The 13,036-nt window shown below is 46.3% G+C and overlaps 1 pseudogene; it reads left to right on the top strand.

The window, feature by feature from the left end:
• The first annotated feature begins 459 nt into the window (after nt 1-459).
• On the top strand, nt 460-12,682 carry LOC127033504 (rac GTPase-activating protein 1-like; annotated as a pseudogene).
• The last annotated feature ends 354 nt before the right edge of the window (nt 12,683-13,036 follow it).

Here is a 13,036-nt window from a genome sequence, read left to right as displayed (position 1 = left end):
GGCAGCCCCGAGTTGCCCAGGGCGAGGGCAGGGCTCACCTCGTCACCGTGGTGCTGGCAGTACCTGGCCCGGTCGGGGAAGAAGGCGGGCGAAGTTTCCGTAGGGCTCGGCGGCCGGCGAGGGGTGGGGCGCCCGGCCGAAGCGCTCGATGAAGTGGTCCATGGTGCGGCTGTCGCCCCGAGCTCCGGCCAGTCCAGGCAGCGGGAGCTGGCAGCGTTGCGCCAGTTCCAGGAGTTGCAGGGGGGCTCCCCCTGCCGGCTGTGCGGCCCCCGGAGCAGCAGCGGGGCTGGGGCGGCCGCAGAGGCTGCGGCGGGGGCCGAGCCGCTGCTGGACCGGCGGTGCCGCTGCTGGCACGGGAGGGGAGCGGGGCCCCAGGCGCTGTGGTGCTGCTCCTCCGCGGCGGCCCCCACCGCGTCCTGCAGGCTGCTGAGGAGGAAGCTGGAGGAGGGCAGCGCGTCCATGCCCCAGGGCTCGGAGAGCGTCGCCTTCTGCTCGCAGAGGGAGCAACGCCGATCGGGCGCGGGCAAGGCGGCCGCGGGCAGGGCGCTGCGCCTCCGGGCACTGGCAGCAGACGGCGTGCAGGCAGGGCAGGACCCGCAGGCGGCGAGTCCGGCCGTACAGCTCCTGGCACAGCGGCAGCGCTGAAAGTCTGCCTCGGAGACGAAGCCATTTGCAAGCGGCCTGGCTGCGGGGGCAGGCGGGCGCCTCAGCAGCAGGGACGCGTGCAGAAGCCGGGCTGCGAATCACTTGCCGGCCCCGACGATTAGTCCATGTCTGCGGGGAGCCGGATCCTCGGACCGCCCGGGGGTCGTGTCCAGTTCGCTGCTGCGCAACAGACTCTGCCCGGCCGCCTCTAGTTAGCGCCCCCGCCAGGGAGCGCCCTGGCCATCCTGGAGCCAGTCCCCAGAACGAGGCTGGCTGCCGCAGAGTCTGCGTGTCCCCCCTACCCGGCTTCGACAACGTGGTGGCCACGTGCCTCTTCCAGTGCGCAGGCCGCCGCTCCTGCCCTCCCTCCAGTGTGCACGTAAGGAGTGGGTGCAAGGATTCTAGGATTAGGATTTAAGAGCTCGTTAAGAAGAGAAGTAAATACACCAAACTAACCTTAATGTAATATGAAGATTGCAAAAGACAGAAGAAATAAAGAAATAAAAAGTTTGTTGTTTTAACCAAACTCTCAAAAGGCAGGAAATTCCAAGAGTTAAAGTTACTGTTAGCTCAACTAGATTGCTTGTCCTCTGTAGATATAGTGTGCTTGAGACATGAAAATATACATGATGCTTTACATATAGTAAAGAAAAGAGAAAATACCGCAGATATTTTAAAACATGAAAAGGAGGTAGGGTTAGAGTTAGAAATGAGCTACAAGGCCAGAAAGGGTCCAAATCTATAAATGAAAATGTTAGGAAAGTGCTGAAACTGTCAAAACCTGACCTAAACAGGGTATGAAACAAACAGCTAAAAGGCAAACGCTAATAAAATAAATGAGCAAAATAGGAAAGAGAAAAACAGGGTAAACAGATGGTATGCCGTTCAGCCTCCTCTTTTAGCTCTGTCCTGCAAATATTTATGCACGTTTTCCTTTTGTGCCAAGAAGTAAGCACATGTTTAAGTATTTGGAGAACAGGGGCTTTGCTCTGTATGGTCCTGGGTGCTGCAAAGAGATTTGCAAAGGAGAAGGACCTTCTCTCTTGCACAGTCTCATTGACAAGAGTGGGACTCCCTGAGAACATAGAAGTCCACACATACAGATCAGATAAGAGTGTCCACCAGCTTCCTCAGTGGAACTTGTCAGCTTCTTCATTTGGAAATAATCATCTAATCAGACGGAATTTCCAAGGTGGACTATTTCCATGTACAGCTCACACCCATGCTTTGCACATTGACACTAGTTGGCTTTTTCAGCTAACAAACTTGAACAAAGGAATTTTGCCCCTTCATCCTCCAAGTGCCTCTAACAGGGTCCCGGTGCTACACACACATTCTGTAAACTCCTCAACACTTACAAGGTCCACTGCATTTGTGCTAATCCTTCTAATCCTTACAGCACAGTTTCTTCCTGTTTCAGCAACAGAGCTTGTACATTGCTGTAAACAATTAGCTATCTACAGGGTTTCTTAGGCCACGATCATCATCTACAGAGCTGAACACCTACAATTTATTTTAAATTTAAATTCTATCTCCCCCCAGCCCTTTAAAGATCAGAGCAAGGTGCTTCTTTTGATTAAGCGTGGGTTCTTATTTTGAGTACAAAAATTATTGAAGTAAAGCTAAACTTAGTTTTGCATTTAACTCTAAAAGTGGTGAGATCCACACTCCAGTATTAGCTAACTGATCATTCATATACACCTCATCTATCTTTAACTGCGTGACTGGATTTTTCTGCTGAGCATGCTTGCCCCCACATTTTTGAGTCAGCAACCTTTTGTTACATTAAAAACATTTCTTCCCCCAATGTGTTAAGTCATCTACTATTCACTAAAACCCTCATCTTGCAAAAGTGGATGTAATAGTCTAAAGGTAATGGCTGCAGCTTAAGAACTTCCACTTTCCTGGGTAGAAAGCTGGATTGGAAACATTTTTCTATTAATTTTTTCATAGAAAGATAATTAAAATTTGCTTATGCAAATTGTCCTAATTTTCAGGCCATAATCTCATTTGCTTCTGCTATCATATTATGTTCTCCCCTTACCCTTACCAAGAGCATTTTAATGAAAATTAGATCTCTGAGGAGTCATCTGCTTCTGATGCTGGTTTGGTATCTGAACTCATAATTCAGATCCAGTCCTCACAAAGCCTTACTACTGTAACTAAAGATTACTTACTAATAAGCCTTTGCTGCACCGTACCACTGGTTTGACATCAGACATGGTGAAACTAAGAGAATTAAGCAGGAGAACATATTAACATTTAAAAACTGATGTCCCCCTTTCTCGTAGGTGTCCCTACTAATGAAGAGTGTAGAGTGAAAGAACAAAAAGATAGAAGAGCATTCTTTCAGTAGAATTTTTCTTCTATGAGGCATCAGCAGATTTCTATAAAGTTTGAATTTTCCTTGCTGAATGAGATTAAAGCATGCCCATTCACAGTGCCTTATATGTGAACTGCTTTTACCCTTCTAATTGTGGAGGTGGTGCGTTGTGTAGCTTGGATGCCAGGACATACTACTGTGTAATCATCGGCCTGTACTTGGTATTAACATATTAGCCAGAGTTCCCATAAGCATTCCAGCAGAAACCTGCATTAGAGAAGTAATTTCTGCTCTGCTGAAATAGCAAATTTCTGTATTAATCTCTGCTGTGATGTAATTGGTACTGCCATTGCCAGCATTTTTAAAGATCTTTTCCATAAGAATAGTCATTTAAAAAACAAAGTAAAATCCAGATCTATCCAAAGCTCTCCCAAGAACATCTCTGTTTTATTTTTTATGTCTTTAGCTCTGAAAGTGTATGGATAATGGTGTCCTTTGAAGAGTTATCTTACTCCTAGGCTGGAATTGGAACAAGATTGTATACCCTCAAAATAATAAATTGGCAAGAAATCCCTCATTGTCTTGTTGGGGTATGAGGCCCTACAGTATATTGCAAGTTACCTGAAGCATTGGAGTGTGTGGAGGGAATGTGGATGGGAAATGTAGTGCTTCTGTACAAGCTGTCCTGACCATCTTTAGTTCACAGGGATGCCTGAAGACTTTTTCTTCCAAGAATAAGATGAGAAACATACAGCTCATGAAACTGCATTCTTGAGACACTTTTGTGTTTGGCTGCAAATGTTAAGTCAGAGACTTTTGAGCACAGGTTTGTCTTAGGCTGGCGATGATCCCTGTGTCTGGAGGGTTGGATAGAACTGGATAGATCACTTTAACTCTCTTGATTTCTTGGCAGGAAGATGAAGACTGCAATGCTGAAACATACAGAAGTTGTTTGACCAACTCATGCGTCAGTCAGAATTTCTAAATGAAGGAAATGAATACCGCAACTCATGTCACAGTTAACTCATGTATGTTGTTCAGAGCAAGAATTGACAACTGCTAGCTCATTTCGACTTCAGCCCTGAGTACTAAAGAGCCCACCGATGATTTTGTAGGTAGTGGTCCTTTTCCAGGTGCATAGATTTGGGAGGAAACTTGTTTTATGTGCTCTGACTGGACACAAAGTGACTGTCTGAACTTGTGGGATGAGTGCATCATGCTGTAGCATCCTGATTTTCTTGCACACACAATTTCATAGTTGAAGTTTCTAAGGTGTAGGGGTGTGCGTGCATGCGCGTGTGTGTGCGAAGCTAATTAGTACCAAAGAGGGGTTGAGAACCTTAGCGGGACCCAACAGTTAGCTTTCTTTGACATGGGCCCAAGGACTGGGACTAACCACTTCCATGAATAGCAGGCTGGCTGCAGGCAAAGTTCTGAAATCTTTTGCTGTAACTTTACAGGGTGGATCATGTATAAGTAATATAAGGCCTTGCCATCAATCAAAACCTAACCTCCCCTGTTGACCGCTTAAGCCCCGCCCCTTTATCCCAAGCCATCCCACTGTCACCGGGAGTCTGCCCCATGACGGTATTACTTTTGGGGTCAAGGTGGCCCCATGACCAGAAGCAAGGTGTGTCATGTGACCCTCTAAGAACTCCTCCCACTGCCCTCTACCAAATAGGATTGGTTTTGCCCTGATAGGAAATTTTGACCAATCATGGCAAGTTCTAGGGTGGCGTAACCCAACCGGAAGTGGGCTGTATGATCCCCCTAAGAACTCCTCCCAAGGCCATCTGCCAATCAGAGTGCAGCACCATTGCCCCATAAGTCCCAGCGCTGGACAGAGGAGGCCATCTCTTACCAAGGACATGTGTTTTAGAAATCTTGGAAAGGCTGCTGAGAAGAAACATGGACTCCTTCACCATCCCCATGAGAACTTTGGACTTTGTTTTAGCCCCAAGGGTCTTTGACCATCCGCAGAGAAAGCACTACATCAGCGACAGTTCTGAGGAAGAGGAGGGAGCGACCAAGGGGAGCCCTTTGGCCCAGCCATTGATAGATATGCCGGAACCAGAACCCAAAACCCAACTGCTTGTGAGACACCCCAATGAGCATGGTGCCCTCTCCTTGTTCACCCCCTTAGAGGTGGAATGCAATTGCGGCTCAGGGAAGTCACCAGCGGACAAGATGAATGGAAAAGATGGCGCTCAGGTAAAGGAATGATTAAGAAGCAACGGTCAAGGAGGGAAGAGTAATGGAGCTAGGAATCAGTGCTTGTGTAAATTAAAAAGAAGCCATGGGTTTCTTACACTGTTTCTTTTCTGAAAATCTCTCAACAGCTCGACGATGCCTTTCTAGAGGACCCAGAGGCCCTAGACAGCATTGCATCAAGCAGGGAAGGTGAACTGGGCCCATCTTGTTTTTTTCAATGCCGATACAGATTGTTGAAGAGGACTCTGAGGATGATGGCTATGAGGAGTTTTAGGAGGAGGCTTGGCATAGAACTAACTGAGCCAGTGCCAAGTCGTGAGCGTAAAAAAGTCATGCAGACTATTGTACGTGTTGCTGTTTATGCTGTCCTTAAACACTGCCTTAGGGAAAAGCTTCTTGAAGATTGTGAGGGCTATCAGGTATCAGAGGGGTAGCCGTGTTAGTCTGGATCTGTAAAAGCAGTAAAGAATCCTGTGGCACCATATAGACTAACAGATGTTTTGGAGCATGAGCTTTCGCGGGTGAATACCCACTTCCTCAGATGCATGTAGTGGAAATTTCCAGGGGCAGGTATATATATGCTAGCAAGCAAGCTAGAGATAATGAGGTCAGTTCAATCAGGGAGGATGAGGCCCTGTTCTAGCAGTTGAGGTGTGAAAACCAAGAGAGGAGAAACTGGTTCTGTAGTTGGCAAGCCATTCACAGTCTTTGTTCAATCCTGAGCTGATGGTGTCAAATTTGCAGATGAACTGAAGCTCAGCAGTTTCTCTTTGAAGTCTGGTCCTTAAAGTCTTTTTGCTGCAGGATGGCCACCTTAAGGTCTGCTATAGTGTGGCCATGGAGGTTGAAGTGCTCTCCTACAGGTTTTTGTATATTGCCATTCCTAATGTCTGATTTGTGTCCATTTATCCTTTTTGTAGAGACTGTCCAGTTTGGCCGATGTACATAGCAGAGGGGCATTGCTGGCATATGATGGCGTATATTACATTGGTGGATGTGCAGGTGAATGAACCAGTGATGGTGTGGCTGATCTGGTTAGGTCCTGTGATGGTGTCGCTGGTGTAGATATGTGGGCAGAGTTGGCATCGAGGTTTGTTGCATGGATTGGTTCCTGAGCTAGAGTTATTATGGTGCGGTGTGCAGTTACTGGTGAGAATATGTTTCAGGTTGGCAGGTTGTCTGTGGGCAAGGACTGGCCTGCCACCCAAGGCCTGTGAAAGTGTGGGATCATTGTCCAGGATGGGTTGTAGATCCTTGATGATGCGTTGGAGGGGTTTTAGCTGGGGGGCTGTATGTGATGACCAGTGGAGTCCTGTTGGTTTCTTTCTTGGGTTTGTCTTGCAGTAGGAGGCTTCTGGGTACACATCTGGCTCTGTTGATCTGTTTCCTTATTTCCTCGTGTGGGTATTGTAGTTTTGAGAATGCTTGGTGGAGGTTTTGTAGATGTTGGTCTCTGTCTGAGGGGTTAGAGCAGATGCGGTTGTACCTCAGTGCTTGGCTATAGACAATGGATCGTGTGATGTGTCCGGGATGGAAGCTGGAGGCATGAAGGTAGGCATAGCGGTCGGTAGGTTTTCGATATAGGGTGGTGTTAATGTGACCATCACTTATTTGCACCGTGGTGTCAAGAAAGTGGACCTCCCTTGTAGATTGGTCCAGGCTGAGGTTGGTGGTGGGGTGGAAGCTGTTGAAAATCGTGGTGGAATTTTTCCAGTGTCTCCTTCCCATGGGTCCAGATGATGAAGATGTCATCAATGTAGCTTAGGTAGACAAGGGGCGTGAGTGGACGAGAGCTGAGGAAGCGTTGTTCCAGGTCGGCCATAAAGATATTGGCATATTGTGGGGCCATGTGGGTGCCCATAGCAGTGCCACTGATCTAGAGATATATATTGTCATCAAATTTGAAATAGTTGTGTGTAAGTATAAAGGCACAGAGCTCAGCAGCCAGTTGTGCTGTGGCATCATCAGGGATAGTGTTCCTGACAGCTTGTATTCCATCTGTGTGTGGGATGTTTGTGTAGAGAGCCTCTACGTCCATGGTGGCTAGGATGGTGTTTTCTGGGAGGTGACCAATGCATTGTAGTTTCCTCAGGAAATCAGTGGTGTCACGAAGATAGCTGGGAGTGCTGGTGGCATAGGGTCTGAATAGAGAGTCCATATATCCAGACAGTCCTTCAGTGAGAGTGCCAATGCCCAAGATGATGGGGCGTCCAGGATTTCCGGGTTTGTGATCTTGGGTAGTAGATAGAATAACCCTGGTCGGGGCTCTAGGGGTATGTTGATTTCTTCTGGTGTTAGTGTAGGGAGTGTCCTGAGTAGATGCTGTAGTTTCTTAGTGTATTCCTCAGTGGGATCTGAGGGAAGTGGCCTGTAGAATTTGGTATTGGAGAATTGTCTGGCGGCCTCCTTTTGGTAGTCAGACCTGTTCATGATGACAACAGCACCTCCTTTTCAGCCTCTTTGATGATAATATCAGGGTGGTTTCTGAGGCTGTGGATGGCATTGCGTTCTGCACAACTTAGGTTGTGAGGCAAGCGATGTTGTTGTTCCACGATTACTGCCTGTGCACACCGGCGGAAGCATTCAATGTATAGGTCCAGACTGTCATTTCGACCCTCAGGAGGAGTCCATGTGGAGTTCTTCTTCTTGTGCTGTTGGTGGGAGGGCACCTGTGTATCAGTGCACTGTTCAGTGTTGTCCTGGAAGTATTCTTTGAGTCGGAGACGGCGAAAGTAGGCTTCCAGATCGCCACAGAACTGTATCATGTTGGTGGGGGTGGCAGGGCAGAAAGAGAGTCCCCGAGATAGGACAGACTTTTCTTCTGGGCTGAGTGTGTAGTTGGATAGATTGACGATATTGCTGGGTGGGTTAGGGGTGGGGCTATGTCATAGATGCGCCAGCCCAATGGCCCCATGACTGTGTGACTTGGACTTCTGTGGATATAAACTGCAAGCTCCGAGGTCTGTGTGCTGAGCTGTATTTGGAAAGCTTATTAAACACTGTTATTGCCATAGGTTATGCTATGCAATATCTGTGCCTAACCCAAGAACATGTAGCGCAAGGGGTCACCTTGATAAATGCTGTGCAATTCAGTGGAGAACCTGACTGTGTTTTAAAGAAAATAACCAAACCAGAAGATACTTGCTTACAGCGTTATATTGACCATCTAGTCCGCACAAAAAGTTACAGAACCCTGCTTAAGAAAAAGACTATTTGTAAGAAATCTAAAAGGATTAAGTTAGAAAATGGTGAGGGGACAAACCTGCAATATAAAGCGTGCTAGCTGTAAATTAAAAAAACATAGAAAATCCTATTGAAAAGGACTTTGTGACTATCTGTCTTTCTGTTAGAAGGCCTTTGGCCCTTAAGCAAGCTAGAAGTTTTAATGAAGCATCTTGGTTTGTTTTCAAGGAGCTGAATGCCTTTAAAATAAAAAATAAATAGTTTGTGAGAACCTAGCTCTTGTTGGGGTGTGTGTGTAAAAGAGACCCATTCACAGCAAAAAGCTGAAATGTATGTTGTGGGAGGGGAAAAAAATCCTAAAAAATGAGCTTACAATAAAACAAACAGGGCTTGTTCAGACATGTATTTGAGTAAAATAGAGTTTACTTATCCTGTTGAACTGAATGGTTAACCAAACACCCCACTCACTGGATAGTCAGGGTGACTGCGATTACTTACCATTGTTGCCATAGGGTTAAATTTGATGGGGGTGCACCCATAGTAAGGTAGGGGTGTGTGTGTGTGTGTGTGTGTGTGGTGAGTTCTGATTAATATGAAATGAAATAAAACCTCAGAAATTCACAGATGCTATTGGCCAGTTGAAATATAACCCCTGGAGTTGGCAGAACTGTATTGGACAGTTTAAATATGGCCCTGGAGCTGGTTGAATGCTATGGGTCATTCTTTCTAGAAAACACTCCCACCCCAGACTTTAAGCATGTGTAAGCAGAGTCAGGATGAGCTCTACCCTGACATCCGGCGGTGAATTATGGGGAGTGTGGAAAGAATTTCAGGGAGTGTGAAAAGGAATTTCAGGTATTTGCACTGGCACACCCACCCCACCTAGCATAGCCCACGGAAGCCTGGGATGGTTATTTTGACAGCTCTGGGATCACCAATTTCTTTATTATTGGGGCAGGAGGAATAAAGTGTTGTCACCCTGATTATGTGAATGAGGAACTATGAGACTGCTTTATGACAGAGACGACTCAACCTCAATTAAGTAGTACTTGCTAGACAAGGGACATGGGTTCCAAAAAGCAGTGAATGGAGAGAGGTTGGGGACTGGTGTGTGTACTTGATGCTATGTTCCCTTTTTGAGGGCCTGGAACACCAGTTGCACATCCTCCTCTCTTCACTGTTAAAGAGTAGAGCTAATTTTGATTCCATTAGGAATCCATCTAGAGGCGGCTGAGCTGAATTCACGTTGAATGGTGCACCAACACCGGGGCTCCCCTACTACAAGCTAAAATCACTAAGAGCTGAGCTGAGATCACTGAGTGCTGTGTTAACTAGTGGGGGAGCCTGAAGACCTATCGCTAAGCGGAGCAGTTTGCAGCATGTTGGAGCAGCCCATGGAACAGTGAGCAGAGTGGAACGGTTTGCGGGGACAGCTGGCGTGACTCACGGGTTGGCTGGAGGAAGCGGCACAGCTGGTGTAATGGAGCTGGTTGTGGCGAAGGCTGCAGCAGAATTCCACAGAGAAATGGAGCAGTTGGCCCTGAACCCTTAACACCCTGTGTGGGTCCTCCCCCATTTCCACCCAGGCTGGGGGGGTAAAACTGCAGATAAACTTTTGAACTCTGGAGTGACACTGACCAGAGACTTTCGGGTTGTTGGACTTTGGGGTGATTGGACTTGAGACCCTAAGGGGGAAAGGACATTGCCAAAAGTACTTGGAGGTGGGTTTTTGCTTATGGTTTGTGTTATAATCCTGTTTGTGGTGTTTCTCCAATGTGATGCTGCACTGTTTCCCTCCTTTATTAAAAGGATTTTGCTACACTCAGACTCTGTGCCTTGCGAGAGGGGAAGTATTGCCTCCTAGAGGTTCCCGGGGAGGTGGTATGTAAGTGTCCCAGGTCACTGGGTGGGGGCTCGAGCCGGTTATGCATTGTGTTATTGAAGCGGAACCCCTGGATACTGAACCCGGTCCTTGTTGCTGCCAACTCAGAGGGGCAGAAGGGTTACATGTGAAAGAAACATGTTTAAAAAAAAACAAGCCCCAAACATTAATTGATATCTGCAAAGGGGGCCCCCCACTTGGAAATGGGTACTGTTTAATACTGTAAGAAGGCCCTGCAGAAAAATGTATATTAACTTACAGAAAGAAAAAAAAAAGCCCTGTTGTGCAGACAACTTGGTTCCCCCACCCCAGATCACAAAAGGGTATGCTATGAGGGTCGTGCCTAGAGTCCTTAAGGATCTATTACTTCAGAGCCTGCGGTGATTAAATTAACCTGCTAGCTGCTATGTTGAAACAATGGGCTAAGATGGTATAAAAACCTCAGGTATACTGGAGACTGTCATTTTTAAACAGAAACTTTCTTGAATGGCTGATGCTGGACTGCAAGAGATGGTATATACACTGTTTCTAACTCTGAAAATATATATTATATATTGCCACTCTTTGCCCATGCTGTCTTAGTAAAATAATGGCGCCTATCTTAACTGCAGTGTGATCTGCTTAGCATGGAACCAGTAACTTTAAGCTGCAGTTTTCCACCAGGCCAAGGTAAAAACCATTTTAACTATAGTTGTGATTAATACTGTTTTAAAAAACTTGGACCCCTCACCCTCTCCGGCACCCCAACGCCCTGCCCCAGCCCAGTGAAAGTGAGTGAGGGTGGGGGAGAGGGAGGGGGGATGGAGTGAGTGGGGCAGGGTCTTGGGGAAGGGGCGGGGCCTCAGGGAAAGGGCAGAGTAGGTCCTGGGTTGCTCTTAGATTCAAAAAGTGATCTTGGACGTAAAAAGGTTGGAGACCACTGAGCTAGCATCTAGGCTCTTCTGCAGACTCTTTCTCTTCAGCTGATTTGCCAACAGGTCAGCTGATCTGTTATCTTTACTTGAAGGCAATCATTAATGGAAGGTTTCTTCCTGCATAAGAGGGACAGATGCTGTATTTCTTCTGCTTCTATTCTTCACTGTTGTTAAGACTGAGCATCCTCTTCCCAGAGTTTATCCAGTTGGCGAAGAACTTTGAAGAGTTCCGAAAGAAGTGGCAGAAGGCAGATCATGAGCTGGACAGGTACAAGGATCTTCTGATGAAAGCAGAAACTGAACGTAGTGCACTGGATGTGAAGCTGAAACATGCTCGAAGTCAGGTGGATGTGGAGATCAAGCGAAGACAGCCAGCTGAAGCAGACTGTGAGAAGCTGGTAGGTATCATGCTACCTGTGATGTGACTCCTGTATGGAACAGGCTTTGCTCTAATTCCTTACAGATTGACCTAAATGAGTGTTTCCATGCTATAGATACATCCACTCAGATAAGGATTTGGAAAGTTACAAAAAGGACTTCTATGTACCTAAATGTGTTGGCACAAAAATATTAATTCCTGTAGTATAGTTAATAGCTATACATGTCTCCCACAGTACCATCACCTTCAAATATAACAACATGGAAGACTCCACTGATTTTAATGACACTGGGCAATAGGAAATGGCACATGAGGCACTTTTATCTGATTACAATATTAGGAATGTTCAGTGTGGTTCTATGACTGCTTGAGTTCATGGATTTGCAGAGAACCACGTGACTTCTTGCATCACTCCAACCTTGTGAGACATCCACAAATTCCAGGAAATTCTATTGGAAATCTTTGACTTTCTGTGAGGTCGTTTGCTGCAGTGACTCTCCAGCTCTTTAGGGTTTAGTAACTACAGACATTTATAACCATGCAGGTAGGAATTGAAGCATATTGGCAAGACTAGTATGGAGTTTAATTCACCCTAATGTATTGTTTGGAAGATTCCATATGGGCTTCCTCAGCAGACTGGAATTGTTCGACACTATGCCATCCTTTTGTGCATTTCTCAGCAGTCTAAAAAGAATTTATGGAAGACAATGACTGGCACCTAATAAGACATCAATAAATTGTTTTCTACTGCAAGGGAGTATAGCCTTCATTTGAATAGTGGTTTAATTCAGAAGAATCTCACTGCTGTTACTTTAAATTGAGTTTGTTACCTGTTGGAAGCTGGGACACCAGTTTCTGCTTTATGGGATTTTAATATGCTGCTGGAGTAGCAAACTTCCTCAAAGCCTACCTGCATTAGCTGTATTAAATGTCTTATGGTCTGCCTGTCTCCCATCAATCTGAAGTGAAGCTTTCTTTCCGACTTACTACTGATGTTTTCCGCTTTACAGGAGCGGCAGATCCAACTGATTTGAGAGCTATTGATGTGTGATGCATCTGGCAGTATTCAGCTAAGTGAAGAACAGAAATCTGCCCTGGCCTTCCTTAACAGGCCTCAACTTTCCACGGGGGTTCTGGAAGCATAAGGTAGGGAAGGTAGCATCCTGACCATCAGGGAAACAACTGATTAGCACAAATACTTAAACTCTTGGATATCTAGTCCTTAGATTTACAGTAATCTTAGACTATGGTAGGGGTTTTTGACTTTTCCTTTGCAATACCCCCAATATCCATCCCATACCCACTCCAGGGGTAGTCATGTTTTGGGGAATAACTCAGGACAACAATTTCCCACCTAAATAAGGACAAATCTCTGCAGATAAAAAGGTTGGGGAAATCTGCCACATTGGAGAGATTGTAAAATGAGACTTGAGAAGTATGGAGAGACCAGGGCAAAATCAGAGATTAGAGAGCTGATCATTCGGGGGGAATCTCCCTGG

Source organism: Gopherus flavomarginatus, chromosome 13 (assembly GCF_025201925.1).
Source record: "Gopherus flavomarginatus isolate rGopFla2 chromosome 13, rGopFla2.mat.asm, whole genome shotgun sequence".
Taxonomy (NCBI): domain Eukaryota; kingdom Metazoa; phylum Chordata; order Testudines; family Testudinidae; genus Gopherus; species Gopherus flavomarginatus.
The sequence above is the reverse complement of the archived record's forward strand: the minus strand, read 5'-3'. Positions and strand labels throughout refer to the sequence as shown.